This window comes from Hakea prostrata, chromosome 5 (assembly GCF_041222555.1).
Source record: "Hakea prostrata isolate BN-2017 chromosome 5, UWA_Hpros_2, whole genome shotgun sequence".
Lineage (NCBI taxonomy): Eukaryota > Viridiplantae > Streptophyta > Magnoliopsida > Proteales > Proteaceae > Hakea > Hakea prostrata.
Window position 1 is genome coordinate 38,368,683 of NC_142604.1, and position 27,111 is coordinate 38,395,793.

A 27,111-nucleotide genomic window follows, 5' to 3' on the forward strand; every position below is an offset into this window, starting at 1 on the left:
TCTCAGGAAGAGAAATCAAGGAATCAATATCTCTCTTCTGAATTGGTGGTTAGACTGTCGCCATTGAAGAACCAGAAAGCTAAGTCCCTCTCTTTGAAGCTAAAAACCCTAATTATTATTTGTTACGTCTGGAACCCTACTAGACTAGGCCGGGAATCACTTCTTTGTAAGCCGATTCCCTATCTCAGACTGGGCCAGGAATGGATTCTTCGCAAGCCGATTCTCGTTTGAGTTAGGTAATAACATCGGCTTTAGATTTCAAGAAGAAAAGAGGAGAAGGAGTTTACCATATCTCCGTTTTCCCAATAGTTTTTCATTTGAATCCTCTACCATTTCATTTTGCCGAGAGGTCAAGGAAGAGAAATTGAGCAATCAATATCTCTCTCCAGAACTGTGATTAAACTCTCACCATTGGTGAACTAGGAAGCTAACTCCCTCTTCTGAAGTTGAAAACCCTAATCATTATTTGTTGGATGTGAAACCCTACTATGTTAGAAATAAAATTAAAGGAGATTTAACATTTCAGTTTCTATAAGGGCCTGTTTGGTTATATAAATCTAGAGAGTTGAAATCTCTGGATTCATAGATGAGATATTTATAGCCGTTTGGTTGTGCATATCCCTGGATTCATGAAGTCTAGAGATTCACCTTTTTACACTACAAACGTGAATATGTAGATTTATGGGTATGAGGTGAAATCTAGAGATTTCAACCCCTACTATAAAAGCATTAAACATTTGAATAATGACTCTATAGATGTTTTTTTAGGATGAATCTGCAGATTTCATTCTAAAGATTCAGGCTAACCAAACAGTTAATTTTATGAACCATGACTCCATAGATTTGAAATTTGTATATTTCAAATCTTTAGATTTTTGTAAATCTCCAGACTCAAGTAACCAAACAAGCCACTAATTGGGAGACTTTTCATTTCGATAAAAGTAGGAAATAATGAACTAAAGGAAATATAAAGTTTAGTCCCATAATGGTTTTTATTTCAATTAATTTCTCAATTATTAAGGAGACATTCATTTCCATGATGGTCACTAATCAACAAAAAGTTCATTACCAATTGCAAGCTTCTCTACATGGTTTAATCCCAAGCATTGGATTGGTTACTTGACGAACGTACTAGATTGAAGATGAACGGTTATAGACTAGGTTGGTCCTCTTTCTCCCAAAATAAGTATGTCATTTTCACCATCAAGAGTACACATTAAGTGAAGGGCAAGAGAGAAAATCAATCTAAGGACAATGATTTAGATTGCAGAAAGGAAGGTTAATCGGAAGTCATGTCGACATTTTCATCCTCTTCTACTAAGGTATTAGGTGTATTTGTTATTCCACAATTTCATAGTGATGAGGATAAAATAACACTAAATTGGATTTAACCACTGTCGGGCCATGGGTTCCGGTTGGGAATAGGTCAAATGTGGTCGAGACCGGTCTAGAGTTCGAACCAAGCAGTATGTAGGGAAGAGGGAACTCTGTGGTTAGAGAAATGAACGTGATCCCGTAGAATTCGGGATACGTGATCGAGTTGTAAAGTGTAACTACCACTAATGCAAGAAGGGCGATCATGCTAAGAAAGGTAATTGCCCCTATCTCCAAAAAAAGGTAAAAACTTTAGGTTCGAATGGCTACGAAGGAAGATGATGAGCGGATCCAACAGTCGGGAATAAAAGGTAAATCCTATATAAACTAAAGGGCCACACACAATGATGTATCTGAATTGTTTCCCTCCATTATTGTTTTCAATTAAAGCTTTGCAACTAGCCAGAGCTTTGTGGTGATCCATTATTGATTTAACCTTCGGAGGTGGCTTCCCGACCGCACGGTCGGCCCACATCTACCTTTGTTTTGTAAGGAATCCTTAGGGAGAACAATTTTTGGATGCATCATGGCCAAGTGTTTGGGACAATCGAGAGCTTGGTTTGCTCTTTACCGATCATATAGTAAATTATTCAATTTTTCCAGATCCAAATATTATGTTTTTTTTGCAAAAGAATTTTGATGATAATATTAGCTATTCTAACATGTGGTATCTGAGCCTAGTTGAGAAAACTGAATATTTTCTATGCTACGAGATTGAATTTACTAAATTCATATAAAATTGTTCGTTTAGTGAAAAATTTCTCCCATCTATGATTTGGTTACAATTTTCATTATTGATTTCATGTCTTTGCCATTGATGAAAGATAATGTTTAATTTGGGGATAGTATTATCTAGGTTATAGTAAATGTTTTTTCTCGATCAATGTCTTATTTGCACTATTAATTGTTTGCAAGCTAGCTTTTAGATGAATTATGGTTTCATCAATAATATATTATTTACACTCTTAATTTTTTTTCTAAACTAAATTCTAATGAATTGTGATGATGAATCAATTGATTCATAAATCGACAAGTTATTTTGAATTTTAATATTTTATATATGTTTGGTTTCAATGTGCTGGAGCCGAAATGTATAAATCATGCTTACTGTTTACACACATTGTCGTAACAATTTGTTAGTCACCAAAGTGGCCAAATTGGAATGTCTTGGCATGTATAAACAAAATAAAATAATTTATTTGCACGTTTTATGATTATGGCTTGCTAATTGTCAAAGTGACAAAACTAGAATGTTGTAACATGTATAAATAACATAATGGTTATTCGTACACATGCATTATGATTATAGTTTGTTAGTCACCAAGGTGTAAAAAAAAAGAATATTATAGCATGCACAAATTATCAATTATTTAATATATTTATGAGATAAAATTGAATAACTTGACATTGGTAACTGATAGAAATTTAAGGATTTACCCAAAGGTGAATCGTTTCTTGATAATTACTGGACACTATGAGATGTATTAGTAATTCTGATTATGTCTGTCCTGATTATCCAAAAGATAACGGATATATTTATTTAAGATTATAGATATTAAAAGTTTTGGCATTTATTTATGACAGTATATTGTAAGTATGTACCCAAAAGAGTGCTACTCTTATGGCACAACTCATGACCATGAAGTTTGATGGGTCTGCAAACAGAAAGGACAGTATCAGAAAGATTGCTTGAAACGTATAGCTTGGTTTGAAAAGAAAGGTAATGTTCAAACTTTTGTAAGTTTCAAATCAAACTTAATTAAAGTTCCTAACAATGCATGGTGGTGGCTTGATTCTGGTGCTACAACTCATGTTTCCAACAATTTGCAGGGATTCATTATGATCTGAACCATAAATCCAAATAAAGATCGTTTCATTCTTTTGGGAAACAAAAAGAAATCTTCAGCTGAAGGCACTTGTTAGGGGTAATCTGGACCATTCCTATTTTAAGTGGTGTTGTAATTGAACCGTTTGGTTCAAGTTGGTTCTGGGTTATGTATATGTGGGCTTTTGGCTTAGTTCAAGTCATATGTGCAAATCGATTTTTTGGGGCTTTTCTGTTCTGCGTTTTTCTGGTTTTCTCTGGAGCTTTCATGGCTGTGTTCATCTTCAACCTTCTACGGTAATGGCTTCTTGGAGGATCTTGGAGGTTCTATGTTGGGGCTTTTGATCGTCGAGGTTAGAAGGATACTCGGTGGGAGTATTGGCTTCATTGGTTACCTGTACCAGGTGTTCTCTGTATCTTCTTTCTTTCTTCCCTTACCTGTAATGTCTTGGACAAATAGTGGATTGGATTCAGTCTTGAATCCCGGAGATGTAGGCATCTAATGCCGAACTCCGTCATCAAATCTCTCTTTGGATTCAGTCTTGAATCCCGGAGATGTAGGCATCTAATGCCGAACTCCGTCATCAAATCTCTCTCTCTCTCTCTCTCTCTCTCTCTCTCTCTCTCTCTCTCTCTCTCTCTCTCTCTCTCTCTCTCTCTCTCTCTCTCTCTCTCTCTCTCTCTCTCTCTCTCTCTCTCTCTCTCTCTCTCTCTCTCTCTCTCTCTCTCTCTCTCTCTCTCTCTCTCTCTCGTGTGATTTCCTTGTTTGATTCGGTTATATACAATTAGGGCATGGTTATTCGATCACAACACTGCAACTTATCGTTTGGTCTTGGATAATGACTATCACCTAGACCTATTATGCACCCTTTATGTACCTTCACTATCTAGAAATCTTATTTCTATTCCTATGTTGGATGTAGATGAATTTAAAATTAAGTTTGAAAAAGATTCTTTTAGTTTGTATAAGAATACTAACATTATTGGTTGTGGTGTTCTTATTGATGGTTTATATAAACTAAAACTTCATAATACTTATCCTAAATCTTTGTTTAATGTTGTTAATAATGTTGGATGTAAACGTAGCATGGTAAATGAAAGATCATCTTACTTGTGGCATAAAAGATTAGGTCACATATCCAAAGAAAAAATGATGAGATGAGTAAATAATGAAATACTTCCAAATTTGGATTTTATTGATCTCAAATTCGATGTGAATTGTGTTAAGGGCAAGCAAACCAAACACAATAAGAAAATGCCACAAGAAGCACCCAACTTTTGGAAGTAATGCACATCAATATTTGTGGACCCATGGACATTCCAGCTTTTAATGAGGAGAAATATTTCATTACCTTTATAGATCATTTTTCACGTCATGGTTATGTCTATTTGCTTCATGAAAAATCTCAATAAAAAATGTCCTTGGAAGATTAATTTAGGAGGTTGAGAGGCAATTGGATAAAAAAGTGAACATAGTAAGATTTGACAGAGGTGGTGAATATTATTGAAAGTATGATGAATCAGGTTAGTGTCCAGGTTCATTTGCAAAATTCTTTGAAAGACAGGACATATGTGCACAATATACTATGCCAGGTACAAAATACAAAATACAAAATACAAAAAAAAAAAAAAAAAAAAAAAAAAAAAAAAAAAAGGGCAACAACAACAACAACGATGTAGCTGAAAACCATACTCGAACATTGTTGGATACAGTCAGGTTAGTGTCTAGGTGCATTTGTAAAATTCTTTGAAAGTCACAGCATATGTGCACAATATACTATGCCAAATCAACACAACAAATCGGTGTTGATAAAAGCCATAATCAAACATTGTTAGAAATCCGCCAAAACCCTAACCTGAAAATCCATATTGCATGTCTGAAAACCCGAAATGCAGGTAAAGACAATTGTGGGCCATCCAGGTAGAAACCATTGGTTTGAATTTCAAACCAATAGAATTAGATAGAGATGATGTTGAGTTGGGAGTTCTATCAGAGTTTGGAAGGAGATCTAACTCGAACGTTGACGAACTTGGTAGATGGATCAAGTACACTGTGATGACACGTGTAGAAGGTCCCGAAAAATTAGGTAGGACTCTTCTATAGCATAGAATAGGAATTAGGGCAAAGATAGGGAATTCAGGGCGTTAACTTTGCTCCTAGAACAAAATTTCCTGGGGTTGGTTGCTTGCCCTGGTTGACCAAGGTGACTAGCTTGGTTTCAGGAGAAAAGAGAAATTTTGGAAAATTTGATTTTTAAAGCCTTATTTAATGTGTTTTCATTCTAAAATGTGTCAGTATATTCTAAAGCTGTCTAAGAATGTCAGAGCTCATTAGAGAACACTACTCAAGGTGAAAGACAATGTGGAGAGCATCCATCAAGGTTTTCGAACAATGATTGGCTTTCTTAAACGTTAGTATTCATCTTCTTCTTTCTAGCTCTCTTCTATGATTGATTCCTCCTATTGCCAAGACCTAGTTGAAGGCTTCTAATTGTTGTATCAACCTACTCCTTCTACCCTCTTTACTTTAGAGTGAATACCCATTCACTCTGGCTCATTTTTGAATCATTCAGATCGATTTTAGAGAAGACCTAATATAGGATTTGTTAGGTTTTCATTCTTTTTTCTTTGATTGATGCCTAAACTATGATAGATAATGTTCGAGTATGAATTCAGAAATTTCTAAGTATTTTCAAATTAGTTTAATTAGAACCAAATTAGGAAGCTTTTTAATGATCTGAGCCAAATTTGTCCATACATAGACGCTAGTTGAATGGCCTAGTCACCCGGCCAGCCCATGCTTTGGCTGATTGCTCTGGTTTATCGCCCTAGTTGCCCCAGGCAACCAACCCGACCAACCACACCTTGCTGTGTTGGTCATTTGTTTCTCTTTTCAATGTCATAGCTTTAGGGTTATTTCTTACTTTGAACCAACATGTTAATAGGACTTTTTGGGAAGCGTGAACATAATCTTAAACCTATTTTACAAGGTTACAAATAAATAGCAAGGTGAGGACGTTCACCTACACACAACCATTGTTACATTCTTGATTGTTTTGAAACTTGCTTATATGTTTACATGCTGTAGGTTTAGGGTTTAGGTATGATTATTATGACTCTGAAATTTAAGTACATAAGTGATTAATGATGCTCTTAATATATGGGTCAAAATGGGACTGTATGGACTTAAATTGACTAGTGAATTGAGAATGTGATTGAATCCATCTTGTATGTAAACATAAGTTGTGATGGTGAATTGGGGAATACCTATTTGGGTGTTTCTGTCTTGGGACATCAGTGGATGTGGTATGAGACACAATCCTATGATGCCCCTTGGTGCTTTTCATGATTAGTAGATGGCATAACTAGGAAGTCTCATATGATGCCCCTTGGTGCTTTTCATGATTAATGGATGCTATAACTAGGAAGTCTAGTGAAGTTTGGCTAGAAATCCAGTCATATCACACTCTTTCAGTGTGGGTATTGATGCCAAGTGACACATGGTAGCAGTGTGGGGTGGTGGGCGCTCAATGTCACATCCCCTAGCCGGTACCCATTTACTCGAATACCCATAAGTTTGATCCACAAAGCCCCAAAGATCAGGTCTCAGACAATCAACAACCATTCCACACAAGAGTCCAATCATTAGCAAAAATAAATCAATGTATTAATATTATTAAAGAAATAAATTAAATGTTAAGGATCTCAGAAGGATGCCGAGACAAAATCAAAGCGCAGAAGTGATGTTAAATTTAAAGTATACAACTGGAAAGAATAAAGAAAGATCAAAATTATCCTAAGTATTCTATTGTTTTGCCTTGTTCTCCGATTGCTTGTACATTTTCAACTTAGGATCAATCTCCACCTTGTAGTTCCACTGGCAAATGCGACATCTTCTATCATTGTTGATTGGGGCCATAATAGTGCTTCATATCGGTACATGGATCGTACCACGAGCTACAGTCAGCTCCCATTATTTCCTCAGTGTCTCTAAACCGGAGCTCGGGGATCTCTTCTTCATTTGCATAATCATCTAAAACAACATTGTCCCCGAAGGATGAGCTTAAAAGAACTTAATGAGTAGTTCACAAACAAATAATCAATCACAGTCCAAATCAATACATTACATGATGCACTATGATCAGAGACAAAATGCAAGTATGCAACTATACTCTAATGAATGCTAGTCTTTAATGGCAAACACGCATTAAGATAGAACACCAACCTCCTCTGGGTAGGTCTCGTCACTCTGATCTCTAATGGGTTGGTTATTGGTCTTGAAATCCTGAGTAAGGGGTCAAGGCATCCGTCTCGGACTATAACCATTGCTGGGGTTCAGGTCACCATTCTCTCACCACCATTGGTATGAGTACTAGCATGTTTCAGAGTAATACCTAGCCCAATGCAGTCAACTACTCAGTCACATCAACCTAGGTTCAGATACTTCTCCTCATGCATCTCACAATCTTGGTTCGGTATTCTTCCCTACTAAAGTTATCGTATCCTATGGTACCAACCAACTCAGACTACGTTGACTCTTAACCCTATTGGTCATCCATATATAATGGATGAGAAGCTCTCATGTCCTCTCATGGGTTGGCTACTGTTCTTAAGGGCCCATGAGCCCAAGTCTATTATATGCAACCCTACCAATGAATGGCCCGCACAATGTGGATGTGTCCTCTCATAAGTTGGTTACTGGTCTTGAGTGCCCACCACCCCCACATTGCTACCATGGGTCACTCAACATCAATACCCATGTCGATAGGGTGTGATATGACAGGGTTTCTAACCAAACTCAACTAGACTTCCTAGTTATGACATCCAATGATCGTGAGAAGCACCAAGGGGCATTATAAGATTGTGTCCCATATACCACCTCCATTGATGTCCTAAGATAGAAACACCTGAATGGTATTCCCCAATTCACAATCACAACCTACATTCACATTACAAGATGGATTCAATCACAGTCTCAAGTTACAAGTCATTCTAAGTCCATACAATCACATGTTGACCATGTGAAACCCAACCCTAACCTGGACACCCTATCTGTTTTGGTTGAAGAAGAGCTTGATTGATGTTTGACCTAGAAGTTGGACCTTGAGTACAATGTTGATATCTTTGGAAAGTCCTAGGAAGTCAAGTTAGACATCTCCCTTAGTGTAGATCCAAAGACCCGAAGTGAAGGAAGAAGGTATTGTGGGCCACCTCAGTGGAAGACATGGTGTTTGACCCAAAAACCCATGGACATTGATGATGGAGTTCCCTACTTGGAAACCTTTTCTGTTTTGGAGTTGAACTGCATCTTAGTCTTGAAGAGTTTGGTTGATGGACTTGAGGCCTAGTTGGACATGTTTTGGAAGGTCCCTCGATGCTAGGTAAGTTTCTTGTTGAGTTGGGAGAAGCCCCTTTGAAAATTTTGAGGTTTAGAGTTTCAATTCCCTAAGTTTGGGCTTGCTATCAGCCTAGGTCGACTGGGCCAATCAACCCACAAGCAAGGGCAATTTGGTAAAACTCTGTTTTTTAGGGTTTTGATGCTCTATTTATTGGAATTTCATGGTAATTAGTCTCATTATTTTTCTAAGCCTCTAGAGAATGTGGGAAGGACCTTGGAACATCCTCTTTGAAGCCAAGGAAGATCCCCAAGCATTCGTTAGAGTTCCTCCATCGAATCTTCTTCTTCAAGGTTAGTAATCGATTTGTTTTCCTCTAAATCTACTCTCTCTACTATTTCTTTTAATTGTTTTGATTGTGAGGAAGGTATTACACTACTCTAACAGACTATTTCTCTAATCCTCTTAGTCTTAGAGTGAATCCCCATTCACTCTATGTTTCCTAGAAGCCATATGGTGATGTTCCATGTTTTTGATCTGGTATGAGAGCATGAATTACTCTCTCTTTGTTTCCTATCTACCTCTATGATTATGAGGAAGGTCTCATGCCATTGTTACAACCTTTCCTTCTATCCCCATAATTTTTGGGTGAATCATTTTCCCTCTTTTACCTTGAAAATCTGCTATGGGTTGATTTTGAGAGTTAGTTCTTGGGTAACCTTCAAGAATGGGTATCAATTCGAAGACCTTGTTTTATTTTTCTTGTTAGACCCTTCCCAATTCCAATTCTTGATTTTGAAATACTATTATTTCTTTCCTAGTGTGAATCCTCATCCTCTCTAGTCTTTTTATGATGCACAGACTCTCTACGGTAAAACCCTAACTTTATGGTTCGATTAGAATTCTTTTCCTTTGATTTTTTTTAATGCTTGAATCATCATAGATAGTCTTAGTATGTTTCTAGGGAACTCCCCTTCGAATTTTGGAGTAATTGAATTTCAAACGAAGAAGTTATAACCAATTTAGGGTGTTTTGTTCCGTACTGTTCATTGGGTCGATTGGGCCAAGCTACCCAGCCAACCAACCCACATAGTCATTAACTCCAATTTTTCTCTATTTTACTCCGTTTCGAATCCAATCTTTTGCATTTGTTCCTTATGTTCAATACATGTTTGCTTAAGCTTGTTTAGGTGATTTTGGGTTTGTTCTCTGATCTCTCACTTGAAGATTATAGATTTGGAATACGAGGTGAGTACGTTCACTCACAATATGCATATTTACATGCTTGTTATGATATGATTTGAATGCATGAATTAGCTACTGTTGTTTTACTTTCTTTACATTATATTACTTTTGTAATTACAGTAGCATGTTCATATTGATATTTACATATTAGAATTGATTATTGAGTAATGTGAATGTAATTTGGACTATGATGTGAATGTGACATGTATGGAATCATGATATGATGTGAATGCCTAGGTTGTAGTTGTGGAATGGGGAATACCCTTTTGACGTTTCTGTCTTTGGACATCAGTGGAGGTGGTATGAGATGCTTTCCTATGGTGCCCTTTGGCACTTTACCTGACTACTGGTTGACATACCTAAGATTGGTCTAGAAGTGTTTGGCTAGGGAAATCCCTGTCATATCTAACCCTATCGGAAGGGGAATTGAGACCGAGTGACTCGTGGCAGCAGTGGGGATTTGTGGGCACTCAAGATCGGTAACTAACCTGTGAGAGGACATGAATCACATTGTGGGGGCCATTCATTGGTAGGGTTGCATGTGGTAGACTTGGGCTCATGGGCGCTCAAGACTGGTAGCCAACCCGTGAGAGGACATGAGAGCTTCCCATTTACTATGTATGGATGACCAATAGGATTAAGAGTCTATGTAGTTGGGAAGGAGACGGTGACTTTAGTGGAAAAGGTACCGGAAAGGATTGCAAGAAGCGAGGAATGGACGTATCTAACCCTAAGTAGATATGACTTAGTAGATGACTTGCATTGGGCTAAGATTAACCCTGTACATGTGCCAATACTCAGACCAATGGTGATGTGAGAGAGTGTTGACCTAAACCCTAGCTAAGGTATGTTCAGGAAGGTTACAAGACTCAATTACCAAACGGAGAAGATGCCGGGAAGGCTAAGGGAGAGTGATTTGAGACCCACCCAAAAGAGTATGGTGCTATGACTTAAAGCGTGTCTGCCAAGAGAGACCAACATACATATATAGAGTTAGAAGCATACTTGCATTATTGTTTCATATCAATGCATTTATGTTTGCTCTTGGATTGTGTGTGAAGATGTTTATTGTGATTAGAGTACTTGCTAAGTTCTTTTTGAGCTTACCCTTTGGAGGACTTGTTTTTAGATGCTTTTGCAGAATTGGAAGAGAACCCGTGCTACGGTAGTAGGAGGACCCTTCCTTACTTGGTTCAGCTCCAAAAGTCCATGGAGAAGGTCATGACAATGGTATGACCAGCACATAGGTTTGGAATTCACTGACGGCTCCTACTGATGGCAGCCAGCATCATCTTGTTTACTGATGGGATCGTGAGCTAGAAGCTAACTCGAAGTTACAAGAGCACAACCCTGCGGTGAAGAAGATGAAGACTGATGAAGAAGGAGAGGCAACATAAGATTTTGACTAGTTTACTTTGTCCATCTAGACTTATTCTAATAGCTTTAGACTTTGGTTTAGATTTCGATCTACCTTCCGTGTTTGTTCGTGGGGTATATTTCCGCTATACTCTACAGTTATCTTTTGATTAGCATATTGTTATCTGCACTCTGATGTTCTTTTGTGATCCTTCTGAGATCCTTTTTTAATTTTTATTGTTAAATTACTTGAATACAATGTTTTGTTCTTGCTTTTGATTATGTTATTGTGCAAAGTGTCGTTTCTAAACTTGATCTTCAAGGCTATAGATCACACCTCCAGGTATTCTAGATAGGGTATCGGTTGAAGGGATGTGATAAGTCATATATCAATAACATCATTAATCACCTATATTCTGAAATTTTAGAGTCATGATAATCATTCTTAAACCCTAAAACGACAATATGTAATCATATAGTCAAGTTTCATAGCAATCAAGAATGTAACGATGGTTATGTGCAAGTGAATGTCCTCATTTTGCTATCGATTTGTAACCTTGTAGAAATAGGTCAAAGAGTATGTTCATGCTTCCCTAAAAGTCCCATTAACATGTTGGTTTAAAATTAGAGACAACTGTAGAGATATGGTGTTGAAAAGAGAAACAAACAACCAAATTGGTAGTGGGTGGGTTGGTCAGGTGGGTTTCCTAGGGCAACCAGGGCAATCAACTCGGCCATGAATCTGCCAAAGCTTGGGTGGGTCGCCTAGGGGAACCAGGGCAATTAACCAACCTTCTATGTATGGAAAAATTTGGCTCAGGTCAACAAAAAATTCCCTTATGGGTTCTAAACTACTTTGAAATTTTTTGATAATTCAATAATTATACCAGAACATGATCTAACATAATTTAGAGATCAAACAAAGCAAAACAAATCATAACCTATATTAGGTCTTCTCTGAAATCTAACTGCAAGATTCATGGATGGGCTAGAGTGAATAGGGATTCCCTTTAGAGTAAAGAGGATAGAAGAATTAGGTTATTACAGCATGTAGAGACCTTCATCTAGGTCTTGGCAGTAGGAGGAATCACTCAAAAGAAGAGAACTAGAATGAAGAAGATGAATACTAACCTTTTAGAAAGCGAGAGGACATTTGAAATCTTGACGAATGCTCTCCACACCTTCCTTCACCTTGGACTAGGGTTCTTTTGAGGGGCCCACATTTTAGTTGATTTGTCTTCCATTAGTTCCCCTTTAGTGTATCTTGGGCATGACTCTGTTCATATCGGGGATGCACAAGGTTTGTTTATAAAGCATGTTGGTAATTCAAATATTTCTGTTTCAGAAAAACCTTTTCAACTATCTTAGATTCTTCATGTTCCATCTGCTTCTCATAATCTTTTGTCTATTAGCAAGTTTACCTTTGATAATTCTGTTTTCTTTGAATTTCATGACTCTTGGTTCCATATTAAGGATCGCTTCTCAGGTCGTATCCTGGGTGACTAGGCCTCTTAAAGATGGAGTTTATCATCTTCCTGTGGAACAACATCCTTCTAACTTCATTGCTGCCTTTTCAGTTGTAAGAGCTTCCACTGATCTATGGCACTTACGTTTAGCACATGACGATTATGGCACTGTTAATAGGGTTCTTTCTCAGTTTGGTCTTCCTTGTTTTAGTGCTCGTTCTTTATCTTTGTGTAGTTCTTGTCAGTTTGGTAAATCCCATAAGCTGCGTTTTACTTCTTGTACTACACATACTACAACACTTCTTCAACTTGTGTATTTGGACTTATGGGGTCCTGCTCATGAGGCCTCTAGAGATGGACATAGATTTTATGTGTGTTTTGTTGATGATTTTACTCGCTTTAACTAGTTATATACAATATCTCATAAGTTTGAAGCCTTTAATGTGTTTCAAGTCTTTCAAATTCTTGCTGAAAATTAGTTCTCTACTATTAAAGCTTTTCAATCTCTGGATTAGGGAATTTCAAAGTTTTTCCAAGTTTCTTGATTGATGTGGTATTCAACATTGTGTTTCATTTCCATATACTTCGGAACAAAATGGTAGAGTTGAGCACAAGCATAGACAAATTGTAGAAATGGGACTATCTTTACTTGCTTAGTCAAGTATACCTATGAATTTCGGGGTTAATACTTTCTCTTCTGCAGTTTTTATTTTAAATAGATTGTCCTTTGCTCCATTACATTTTGATTCTCCTTTCTTTTATCTATATCATAGAGTCCCAGATTACACTTTTCTCCGTGCTTTTGGTTGGTGTTGCTACCCATTCTTAAAACCCTTTGACAAGCATGAACTAGACTATAGATTTGCTTCATGTGTTTTTATTGGCTATAACCCCAAACATCATGGCTATAAGTGTTTTCATCTACCTACTCTCAAAATATTCGTTTCCAGACACGTTCTCTTTGATGAATCATTGTTTCCTTTTCAGTCCAAATACTTCTTCTTCTTCATTTTCTGCTCCTACTTTCTCTTCTTCATTCCCTTTGTTACTTCCTCCATCTATTGTTCTTAATAATGGTGTATCTGGATAGCATGTTATACACAAATTTGGGTTACAGCTTAATGGTGATTTTCATGACAAAACTGGGTTACAACCTAATGGACTTTCCTTTAGTGGACAGCCATGAAATGTTGTCCCTGCTATTGATCCTGCACATATTAGTAGCAAGGTTGTTAATTTGTCAAATACAAATGCATTGACTGTTAATGATGGGCCACTACCCTATTCATTTTCTAATGGGTGTGTAATTAATAAGTGTACTAAGGCAGCTACAACTAATTTTGGGCCAGCTAGTATTGATGGTAATAGGCCTCCAACTACACCTACTGTTGGGTTTCCCAATCATGAACATGAAAATGGTTCACCAAGTGTGTCACCAAATGCTGAAAATGGTTCACAGATTGTTGGGTTTCATAATACTGAGACAGAAACTGTTACAGTGTCTTCTATTAGTCCCTCTATTACTAGTCAAAATCCAATGGTCAAACACTCCCAAGATGGGACTCACATCCCTAAAGTTCCGAAAAGCTTTTATGCTACAAAGTATCCACTACCTCTTGCTCTATTTTCCAATGGACTTTCTAATTCGGAACCTTGAAGTCTGAATTATGGCGACAAGAAATGGACAACGAATTTGATGCTTTAATAGCCAATCACACTTGGATTCTCACTCCTCCACCCGCTAATAGAAAGATAATTGGGTGTAAATGGCTCTTTAGAATTAAAAGGAAATTCGATGGGTCCATTGAGTGCATAAAGCACGTCTTGTTGTGAAGGCCTATATTCAAGAATATGGTTTAGATTTGAAGAGACTTTTAGTCTTGTAGTGAAACCACTACCATACAGATTATTCTATTTTTGGCCATTTCACAAACTTGGATGATTTGCTAATTAGATGCAAATAATGCTTTTCTAAATGGCACTATTTCTAAGGATGTCTACATAAAGCAACCAGCCAGCTATGTTGATTCACACTTTCCTACTTATGTGTGCAAATTGCAAAGATCATTGTATGGGCTCAAACAAGCACCATGCGCTTGGTTTCAATGACTAAGTTCTCACTTGATTACTTTTGGCTTTGAAGGGTCCAAGACAGATTCTTCTCTCTTTATTCGGCATCATCCCACAAATCCTCTATTTGTACTGACCTATATAGACGATATTTTGATCACCGGACCTTCTTCTTCTGCCATTAATGAGCTTCTTCACTTGTTGTCTTCTAAACTTGCTCCCAAAGATTTGGGCCTTGCTAGATTCTTTATGGGTGTTAAAATAATTCCTATGTCACTAGGAATTCTCCTCTCACAACAATGATATATCTATGGGTTGCTTTGTAAAGCTGACTTACAAGATGCCAAGCCTATTAACACGCCCATGTCATCTCCATTCATTTGTTGAAAGATGGTGGTAAACTCTTGACTGATCCAACTATGTATCGAAGTCTTGTAGGTGGTCTACAATATGTTATGACTACTAGACCGGATCTTTCATTTTTGGTCAACAAATTATGCTAGTTTCTATCTGCACCAACTGAAAACCATTGGATTGCTTTCAAGCATCTTCTCAGATATCTCAAAGGAACTATTCTATTTGGATTACATATTTCACCATCTTCCTCCTTTTTTATCACAGCTTCACTGAGGCTGATTGGGCATGATGCCCAGATGATCGTAAGTCTTAGGGAGGGTATCTTATATTTTTGGGTTCTAATTTAGTCTCTTGGCAATCCTACAAATAGTCTATTGTGTGGAGAGTGAATACCGTGCTCTTGCTCTTGCCACCACAGAGATTACATGGATACAATATCTTCTTTCTAAGTTAGGCATCCCTCAAAAAGCCTCCTACATTATGATTTGACAATATTGGGGCCACCTATCTTTCCGCCAACTCGGTCTTTCATGCTAGGACTAAACATATCGAAGTTGATTTTCATTTTGTTAGAGATAAAGTGGCTAAGAAGGATTTGTTGATACGGTATATTTTTACTATTGATCAATTAGCCAATCTTCTCACCAAGTCTGTTTCCACTCCTCAATTTCTTCTTCTTCGATCCAAACTCATGCTCCTTGAAGGTCCCTTGACTTTGAGGGAAGGTATTAAAGGTAAATAGATACATGGTATATATGTGTTATGGTATACTGTCATATATAGTTTGTTATGATGTAATAACCGTTTTCTATAAATATACATCAGATGGTCCACATTAGATCATCAATTTATTTGCACTCAAATACTATTGTAATACAAAGAAGGTTAAGGAAACACAAAACTCTTACAATTAGAAAGGGGGGGGGAAATCTGAAAAGAGGAGAAATGGGAGAAGGGTGTGGTTCGGTGGAATTTCCGATTAAGCAAATCATGGGAAGACAGAAGTAAAAGAGTCCCTATTAAGTAATCAGATTCTTATTAGGAGAGACTAATTGAGCTACAAATTCATCAATATTTTTATCTGAACTTCCACCTTTGTCCACTGCTTCCTTAGCTAAAGTCTTCCATTTCAAGGCATTTTTCTTAATCGCTTTCCCTCTCTCTCCTTCCATAACTTCCCTTATGCATGAATCTACCTCTTCTTTTCTTACAATTCCATTATCATCAACCTGAGCTCTAATTCCTGCTCCCCAAACATCCTCAATGTACTTCGCATTTGTGGGTTGATCTGTCCATTGTGGTAGTCCAACCATTGGAACTCCTAAGCTCAGCCCCTCTAGAGTTGTATTCCATCCACAATGTGTAACAAAGCACCCTAATGCCTTGTGAGACAATACATCTAATTGAGGAAACCATGACAACACCATAAACTTCTCTGTTGCTTCATTCATACACTTGTTACTGAACTTGTCTCTCTCTGATGCCCTCACCACCCATAATACATAATTGTTGCTACTCCTCAAACCCAAAGCTAGTTCTTCCATCTGCTCAACTCCAAGTGCAGCCATGCTCCCGAACGATACATAGACAACACTTCCGGTTTCTCTACTACTTAACCAATTCATACACATGGTAGTATCAGGACTAAAAAGATTTATATTGTAGTCTTTGTCTTCTTCTATCCCCTTCTCTAGGTACATGGAAGGTAAGGTTGGTCCAATTGTTCGCAATCGCTAGAGCTTCGCCATCCATTCCACATCCTAAACATAAAAGAAACAAAATAATACCCATCACATTAGAGAGAGAGAGAGAGAGAGAGAGAGAGAGAGAGAGAGATCTTTTCCATGGGATTGGGAGAGGGAAGTGTAGCATATTACAAATTCTAAGTCAGGATTAGCATATCAGCAGCTAAAAGCCTTGAACTAAGTCTACACTCGGCTTTCTCATAAAATATTGAAAAGAAAAAAGTTCTACGGTTTGCTTTGGAAAGAAAATACTCTTTGGAGACAAAATCTCCTAAAATAATTCAAGAAAAGAATGTTTTTATACTCACCTCAGTCTCCAACTTGTCGAAGGAGTTCACAAGAAGCCAGTCTGCTTCATCTATATTTGAGAATTGATTCACAACAAGTGCTGTGTAAGCAGGATAAGACCCCTGCGCATAGATGGATGGCAAGTCTTGTGGTTCTAGCGGTGGTAGCTCAGGAACTGAAATGTTTCCAGTCATGTCAGGTGGTGGGATGGTGAGAAGTCCCCTTTGAACATGGTAGTATATGTTATCAACAGCACAAGATTGAGTGAAGAACGAAGCTGTAACCAAGCCAAACTCTTTGGCTACATCTAAAGCCCATGGCAAGAATGAATCATATACATGCATTAGACAGGATCATCCAGGCTAAGGTATGGGCGAAACCCAATAGAATCTAATAGTGCAATGGTTGATATGATCAAAAAAAGAAGAATTCTAGGTCTAGAGTTGATAGAAGTTACAAGTGCAATGGTTGATATGATCAGAAAAAGAATCAAGACAACACAATCAACGCAAAAGTCTTATGCAAATAGAAGAATGACTGATTTGCAGTTTCAAGTTGGGGAAAGAGCTTTTCTAAAGATATCACCTATGAATGGTATAATGAGATTCAACATTAAAGGAAAGCTTAGCCCTCGGTGCATCGAACCTTATGAGATCATTGAAAAGGTTGGACCGGTTGCATTTTAACTGGCCTTACCCTCAACGTTAAGCATTGTGCATGATGTGTTCCATGCATTGATGCTGCATCAATGTGTGGAAAATCCTAAGTATCTCCTCTAGCAAGAACCAGAGGGTCTAGGTACAGATCTTACCTATGATGAAAAACCAACCAAGATCTTGGATAGGAATGACAAACAGTTGCAGAATAGGACCAAACCATTGGTAAAGATCAAGTGGAAGAACCATCCCCCTAAGGAAGCTTCTTGGGAGAAAGAAGATGAGATGAGATCAAAATATCTCTATCTCTTTGGAAACCCAAGTACGCTTTCAATTTCAAGGACAAATTTTTTTTAAGGGGGGGGGGGAGGATGTGAAATCCCCCAAAACCCTAACCCATAAATCCTCATAGTAGGTTTGAAAACTCGAAGTATAGGAAGAAGGCAACTGTGGGCCATCCAGGCAGAGACCATTGCATTGGATTCCAAACCAATGGAATTAGATGGAGATGATGTTGAGTTGGAAGCTTTGTTAGAGTTTGGAAGGAATTCTAACTTTGATGTTGACAAATTGGGTAGATGGATCAAGTACACTGTGATGACACGTGTAAAAGGTCCCGAAAAATCAGGTAGGACCCTTTTATAGTATGGAATAGGAACTAGGGTAGAACTTGGGTTTTCAGAGCCTTGGTTTTGCTCCTGGAACAAATGTTCCAAGGACTGGTTGACTGCCTTGGTCGCCCCAAGCGACCAACCTGGTTTCGTGAGAAAAGGACAATTTTGAAAATTTTATTTTTGAAGCCCTATTTAATGTGTTTTCGTTCTAAAATGTGTCATTGTGATCTAAAGCCGTCAGAGAGCACTCTCCAAAGGTGAAAGATAGTGTGGAGAGCATCTGACAAGGTTTTTGAACAACGATTTACTTTCTTAAAGGTTAGTATTCATCTTCTTTGTTCTAGTTGTCTTCTATGATTGATTCCTCCTATTGCCAAGACTTAATTGAAAGCTTCTAGTTATTGTATCAACCTACTTCTTCTACCTTGTTTACTCTAGTGTGAATCTCCATTTACTCTGGCTCATTCGTGAATCTTTTAAATTTATTTTGAAGAAGACTTGAGGTAGGATTTATTAGGTTTTCATTATTTTTGCTTTGTTTGATGTCTAAATTATGATAGAACATGTTCTAGTTAATTTCAGAATTTTCTAAGTATTTTTGGAGTAGTTTAGAACCCAATTGGGAAGCCTTCTAATGATATGGGTCAAATATGTCCGTACTCAAAGGCTGATTGATTGGCTTAGTCGGCCTAGGCGACCAGCCCAACTCTAGTTGATTGCCCTAGTTGTTTGCTTTGGTTTCCCAAGGCAACCACAATGACCAACCACACCTGCAAGTGTTGGTCTTTTGTTTCTCTTTTTAATGTCAAACCTTTAGGGTTATTTCTAACTTTGAGCTAACATGTTAATAGGATTTTTTGGGAATTGTGAATATATTCTTTGACTTCACTTACAAGTTTGCAAATCAATAGCAAGGTGAGGACGTTCACTTACACATAACCATTGTTACTTTCTTGGTTGTTACGAAACTTGCTTATATTTTTACATGATGTTGTTTTAGGGTTTATGAATGATGATTATGATTTTGAAATTTAAGAATATAAGTGATTAATGATGCTCTTGATATATGGATCAACATGTGACTTTATGGACTTAAATTGATTTATGAATTGAGAATGTGATTGAACCTTCTTGCTATGTGAATGTGAGTTGTGATTATGAATTGGGGAATACCTATTTGGTGTTTCTGTCTTGAAACATCATTGGAGGTGGCATGGGACACAATCCTCTAATGCCCCTTGGCACTTTTCACGATTACTGGATGCCATGACTAGGAAGTCTAATGGAGTTTGGTTAAGTACTCCATCATATCACATCCTATTGGTGTGTGTATTGATGCCAGGTGACTCTTGGCAGCATTGCAAGTGGTGGGCTCACAAGACTGGTAAATCAACCTGTAAGAGGACACAACCACATTGTGGGGGCCATTCATTGGCAGGTTGCATATAATAGAGTTGGGCCATGGGTGCCCAAGACCGATAGCCAACCTGTGAGAGTACATGAGAGCTTCTCGTCCATTATATGTGTATGACCAATAGGGTTAAGAGAAAGCGTAGTTCGAGTTGGTTGGTGTCATAGGATATGTTCACTTTAGTAGGAGAGGATACAAAACCAAGAGTCTAAGATGCATGAGGGAGGTATCTAAATGTAAGTTGATGTGACTAAGTAGTTGACTTGCACTGGGCTAAGTATAACCTTGACTTGCATTACTCATACCAAGGGTGTGGCGAGAGAGTAGTGACCTAAACCCAGCCATGGTAATAGTTCGAGAGGGATCCCTTGACCCCATACTCAAGTAAACTATGATAGGTCATGTTTTAGTATGAATTCTAAATTTTCTGAGTATTTTCGGAGTAGTTCATAACCCAATCGGGAAGCTTTCTGATGACTTTAGCCAAATCTGTACGTACATAGAGGCTGGTTGAATGGCTTGGTCACCTTGGGCGACCAGCCCGTGCTCCAGATGATTTCTTTGGTTGCCCTAGCCAACCAGCTGGACCAGTCACACCCTGCTGTGTTGGTTATTTGTTTATCTTTTCAACGTCGTACCCCTAGGATTATTTCTAACTTTGAACCAATATGTGTCATAGGACTTTTTGGAAAGTGTGAACATACTCTTTGACCTTTAACAAGTTTACAAATAAATAGCAAGGTGAGGACGTTCATTTGCAAACAACCACTGTTACATTCTTGATTGTTTTGAAACTTGCTTCTATGTTTACTCGCTATTGTTTTAAGGTTTAGGTATTACTATTTTGACTCTAAAATTTTAGTATAAAGGTGATTAATGATGCTCTATGACTGTATGGACTTAGATTGACTTGTGAATTGAGAATGTGATTGAACCCATATTGTTATGTGAATGTAAGTCATGATTGTGAATTGGGGAATACCTATTTGGGTGTTTTTGACTTGGGACATCAGTGGAGGTGGTATGGGACACAATCCTATGTTGCCCCTTCACACTTTTCACGATTACTTGATGCCATAACTAGGAAGTCAAGTGGAGTTTGGTTAGAAACCCCGTCATATCGCACCCTATCAACGTGGATATTGAAGTTGAGTGTCCCGTGGCAATAATGTGGGGGTGGTGGGCGCCCAAGATCGGTAACCAACCCGTGAGAGGGCACAAACACATTGTGTGGGCCATTTGTTGGGAGGGTTGCATATAATAGACCTAGGCTCATGGGCGCTCAAGACCAATAGCCAACCCATTAGAGGACATGAGAGCTTCTCGTCCATTATATGTGGATGACCAATAGGGTCAAAAGAAGGTGTAGTCCGAGTTGGTTGGTTTATGATACATTGACTCTAGTAGGGGAGGATACTAAACTAAGATTGTGAGATGCATGAGGGGAGGTATCTAAAACTAAGTTGATGTGACTGAGTAGTTGACTTGCACTGGGCAAGGTATGACCCTGACATGCGCCATTACTCATACCATTGGTGTGGTGAGAGAGTGGTGACGTAAACCCTAGCCATGGAGATAGTACGAGAGAGATGCCTTGACCCCTTACCCGGGATCTCAAGATCGGTAACCAACCCGTGAGAGATCAGAGTGACGAGACCTACCTAGAGGAGGGCGGTGTTCTATCTTAATGCGTGTCTACCATTAAAGACTAGAATCCACTAGAGTATAGTTGCATACTTGCATTTTCCTCATGTTATATTGCACTATGTATTATATTGATTTGGACTGTGATATTGGTTAGTTGTTTGCAAACTACTTGTTGAGTTCTTTTGAGCTCACCCTTCGGGGAATTTGTTGCAAATCTTGATGTCACAGAAGTTTAAGAAAATGAGACACTGGAGACTAAAAGATTTTGGAAACAATGACGTTCATAGTGAAGAATGTTTGTGTATCGACTGTGCGTACCAGAATTAGGTCGACTCATGAGCTGATCTATACGGTTCGTGATACAGAGATTTTTGAGTTTCAAAACTATATTTTACTTAAGGACACGTACCTAATGTAGCACTAATGAAATTTTGACTTTTCTTTTCCTTTCCAGTTGTTTACTTTAGTTTTGTCATCACTTTTGCGTTCTTATTTGGTTTTGAGATCCTTCTGAGATCCTTGTTACTTGACTTATTTCTTTATTAATATTATGACATTGATTTATTCTTGCTCATGATTGGAAATTTGTATGGAATGGCTGGTGATTGTCTGAGACCTGATTTGTGGGGTTGTGGATCACTCCCTTAGGTATTCGGGGGAATGGATACCGGTTGGGTGAATGTGACAAATAATGTCTTGGAAGTAGAAGTTGGAGGATCGGACTTCATCTCAGAGATGATTGAGTAGGGGTAATCCAAAGCCAATGCAGGGGTTGGAACTGCTAAGAAAGTCGAGGTTCATTGGTTCCAATAGGTGTTCTTAGGTCTCTCTCACACCCGTTTGGTTCTGAAGCCATTAACCCCAAAATCTACCAAGATTCTGGCTGCTCGAGTCACACCTACACCCACACGCGTGTGCTTGTTCACATTCCTACGACTGAGGTTTACATACTAAGAGATAGACTCTAGAGCAAGTCTCGATTTTCAGGTAGACCGAAAAAGAAGAAAGAGGAAGAAAAAAAAAAAAAAAAAAAAAAAAAAAAGGGAAAAAAAAAAGAAAAAGAAAGAAAGAAAGAAGATAAAGAAGAGGAGATAAGGGAAAGCATAAAGAGAAATAAGAGGAGGTGGAGAGACAGAGGTGGGAGATCATCGAGTTCTCTCCACCTTAAGAGGCTGGTGCTTTAGGGTTTCCTCACTCCTCCGTCCTTTCACTTTAGAGTTTCCTCGCTCCTCCAAACTTAGTGATAAGAAAAAAGGAATATTACAAAGTTCTTATTCAAACATCAATGCTTTCTATGAAAATTAAAATCGCACGCATCCAATATTCTGAAGTCCATAATTTCCAAGAGAGATAGAAATGTTTTTCTGAGAGAGATGGAGAGAGAAAAACATGGGGGAGAGATAGGGTGAGAGGAGTTTGACAAGGGATTGTACCTGGTTCGGTTGATCTTTGCAACCTATGTCCACAAGAATGTGATTTGCTTCCTTAAGATTGACACTAGTACAAATTACATATTTATTGTTACAAGAGTCCTGTTCAACATTAATCTTGAACTCTTACTCTAGAGTTTGGATTACACAAGTTATCTATTTGTGTTTGGTATGAACTATATCTCCTTTGAGTTTGATCCACTTGTAGAAAGATATAATCTACTGGAGTCTCTTAAGTAGTTGAGTTTGAGTTTGATTCTTGGAGCCTTGCACGCATGGAGGAGGTAGTTGAGTTAGAGTGGAGTTCTTGAGGCCTTGCACGCATGGAGCAGGTAGTTGAGTATGAGTGGAGTTCTTAAAGCCTTGCACGCATGGAGTAGTGATGGCAAGGGCAACCCTAGATTTTTCTAAGGTTACTTGTGGTTTTCTTGTTTTGCTTTTAGATTGCGAAAAATCAGTATTATCCTTAACAAGCCCCCTTAAACTCAAGGGTAGAAATGATACCTTGAAGTTGGAAATAAATGTTGAACCGTTGATGAGAGAGAGGCTTAGTGAAGATGTCAGCAAGATGGTCATTGGTGGAGAGAAACTGAACTTGGAGGTCTCCCTTGGCAACCTTATAACAAACAAAATGAAAATCTATCTCAACATGTTTGGTTCGTGCATGGAAGACAGGATTGGCAGTGAGATAGGTGGCCACCCAAACCATCACACCAGAGAATTGGAGTATAAGGTAGATATACCAATAATTCATCCAACAGAGATTGTAACCAAGTAAGTTTGGCAGTGGCATTTGCAAAAGCACGGAATTCGGCCTCAGTGCTTAGAAAACCATATTGTTTTGCCTCTTCGAACTCCAAGAGAAGATTACATCCCAAAAATATAGCATAGCCACAAGTAGACTACCAATCATCACAGCAACCTGCCCAGTTTGCATTCGAAAAGGTAGATAAACTAAGGGCAGAGTCACGATGCATACGAAGTCCTTGGGAAGCGGTTCCTTTTAAGTAGTGGAGACTGCATTTAACTACAGACCAATAATCAACCATAGGAATGGGAATATACTGATAGACTTTATTTAGCACAACTTGAATGTCGGGCCTGGTCATAGTTGCATACTGAAGAGCCCCAATGATACTATGATACATTGTAAGATCAACCATTAGTTACCCTGTAAACTTGCTTAACTTTTCATATTGGAAATTGGTGTAGAGAGGGGATTGTAAACAACCATATTTGCCCATTTGAGAAGACCTTGAATATAGGGACATTGTGACAAATGTAGACCCTTAGAGAATCGAGTAACCGACATGCCCAAAAAATAATGAAGATGACCCAAATCCTGCAATGCAAGTACATAACCAAGATCCTTGAGAAACTGGCCCAAGTGACTATCAGAACTAGCAATTAGGATATTATCTTCAACATAGATCAACATAAAAATAATGCCATGACAACCACGAAATATAAACAAGGATGTGTCAGTTTTGAATTCCACAAAACCATACACAAGAAGGTAAGAGCTAAGCCTATCAAACTAAGCTCGTGGGGCTTGGTTCAAACCATAAAGAGATTGTCGAATTTTGCACACATAACCAAGGTGAAGTGAATCAATGAAGCTAGGGGGTTGCTTCATATATACAGTCTCATTCAAAAAACCATGAAGAAAAGCATTGTGAATATCCAATGGTTTGATAGGCTAATAACGAGAGACCGCTAGAGGTAAGACAAACCGAATGGTGGTGTGTTTCACCATAGGACTAAAGTTTCATGGTAGTCCAAGTCCTCTTGTTGATTGAACCCTTTAGTCACCAGGCAGGCTTTGTACTTATCAATGGATCCATCTGCCTAATGTTTTACCTGAAAAATCCATTTATAGTCATTCGGGTGAATGGATACCAATTGAGTGGATGTGACAGAGTGGTATCAGAGCAAGTTTCATACAATCCTAATCACGAAAAACATAGTAGTAGAAGATCCTTAGGTCATAGATCTAGAAGTGACCCAACTCTCCTAGAGTGAATAACATATAACAGAAAAACTAGATACTTGAATTAAAGAAGCATAATATATCAAGTGTAAATAATACACAATAGTCATGGTTAAACAAACACACATTATATTTAAAGAAAATAAATTCATAATGCCCAATAAACAAAGTAAAAGAGAAATATGTTGAACTTCATTAATTGGTTAGAAATTTTTTACAAGATAAGCTAAATAAATACATTTGAATTCAGCATAAGTCAAAATCCTAGAGCTAATGACCTATCTAGGCGAATGTCGTTGAGATTCGGTATTGTGTCAATCAGTGCAAGCACGAACCTCGTCCTCCATTAAAGATAGTCTCAAATCTATGTTTCTAAAGCAAGTCTCCATCCCCACCTAATGAGCCTCTGTCCTCTTTAGTGTGGTGAAAAGTCTAGACCACTGTGAATCTGCAGGTGGTACCTCTAGAACCTAATGTGAGGGACCACCAACCTCCTTCTGTCAAAGTGGAATATCATCATACTCCTTGCCTTATACCTCAGCATCATCCTTGTCCTCATCATCATCATCCAAATCATCCTCATCCTCCTCATCCTGGACCTCCTCATCTACCCTCTAAGGTGATCTCAAATACCCTGATAGTCCCATTATAGAAATCAGACAACTCCCCATGACGTCACCTAAGCCCCGGTGTTACATCTCGGTGTCCTCCAAGCTGACATCAAAGTAGTGGAAGAGTCAAGTAAGAAGTTGCCCAAATGCAAGGTTCCTGACCCCAAGATACTCGAGCTTGTCGATCATAGCGCACTAAATAATGTAGGGTAGGTCGATTCAGTGACCTACATATAAAGAATAGGTCACGAAGTCCTATATCGTCGTGATCCTACTGTTGTGCCCTCCTTTGGCCACAATGTTCCTGCTGATGATGTGCACAAGAACCCTAGCTGAAGAAAGTATGTGTGTGGCATTACGGATACGGCCGGACACGACTGTTGTCATCCCACAGCACAAAGAAAATACTACTAAGCTTGAAAGGATATAATTAATTGTTGGCCTTTGTAACTGATGGAATCCACCAACATTGGTCCGGTACATGAGGGACATCAAGTATACGAGCTAAGACCCTGGTGGAGAATCAAATGGATGTCTCTCGTATCCTTGTGGCAATCACTAGTCGTGGCCCACCTCGTCCATCATCCTCCGTCATGTGCATCAAGTTACTATAGAAATACATGATGAGCTCAAGGTAGACCACTAGATCGTCATAAAGATGATGGTCCCACCCTAGAGCTTGAAACCTCTTCTAAATACAAAATGCTCTCATTTCATCCACGATAACAAGTCAACCATACTCAATGGGAGAATCCTCGAAGAAGGTATGGAATAGACATTTGGCATGCTAAGTATTGAAGAGATCTAGACGCTCTATGCCATGGTGTGGACCCAAAGCATAACCACGACTCGCATGGGTCTATGACGTCCTCCTCGATGTACCATATCTGTAAATCTGGTGAAGACAACAAAAGAGTTGTAGTGCATTAGTAAAAATTCAGCAAGTCTATATATGGGCAAAAGTAGGTAGAATGGTAAATTTTTGGAAAAATGCAAATTAAGTGTAAAAGTTATGCTAGATGGTTTGGACAATGATTTGGAGTAAGAATAGTGAGTTAAGAGTGGTTGCAAGTGAAAAACTCACAGCAATCCAAATAGAAAGAAAAAAACACAACAAAGTGTATTTTTCGCAAAGGAAGTAAGGTTGTGAATTTGGGGAAAAATTGCAAATATGAAGTATGAACCATATGAAAAGGTTGGAATCATGATTCGGAGTAAATCACATGCAAAAGAAGTAGTTTCAAACAAAAATCTATGTGCATTTAAGTTTTGAGGAAAATTTATTCAAATAAGTACCCAATTTGAGATGAATAATGAAAAATTCACAAAAGAAGTTGTTGTTGAGGCAATGCATTGAGTGTATTATCGTTGGGAAAGAAGAAAAACATTCCTGGACATCTTTTTAACATAAACCCTAGCCTATCTCATGGTTAGAAATAAAAATGCAAATGGATTTGAATTGTCAGAGAGGCAACCACTGACATACTTGTGGTTTGGTGTTCTAGAGTGGCATTGTTGGTGTTGTAGAAGGTCAAGGAAGTCCCAAAATCACCTTTGGTTGCAAGAGGAAACTTTTCTCCAAAGTCTCAAAGTCATAAGGAAGATCAATGATGAGGTTAATAGGAACATGAGATTCGGCCAAGGTAGGAGGTGGTGGAATGGGTTGGCCAAGGGAGAGGAGGAGACTTAA

General features: G+C 38.3%; 1 pseudogene; it reads right to left on the reverse strand.

The window, feature by feature from the left end:
• Window positions 1-16,045: 16,045 nt before the first annotated feature.
• On the reverse strand, window positions 16,046-23,396 carry LOC149015924 (UDP-glycosyltransferase 74E2-like; annotated as a pseudogene).
• Between the last annotated feature and the right edge of the window lie 3,715 nt (window positions 23,397-27,111).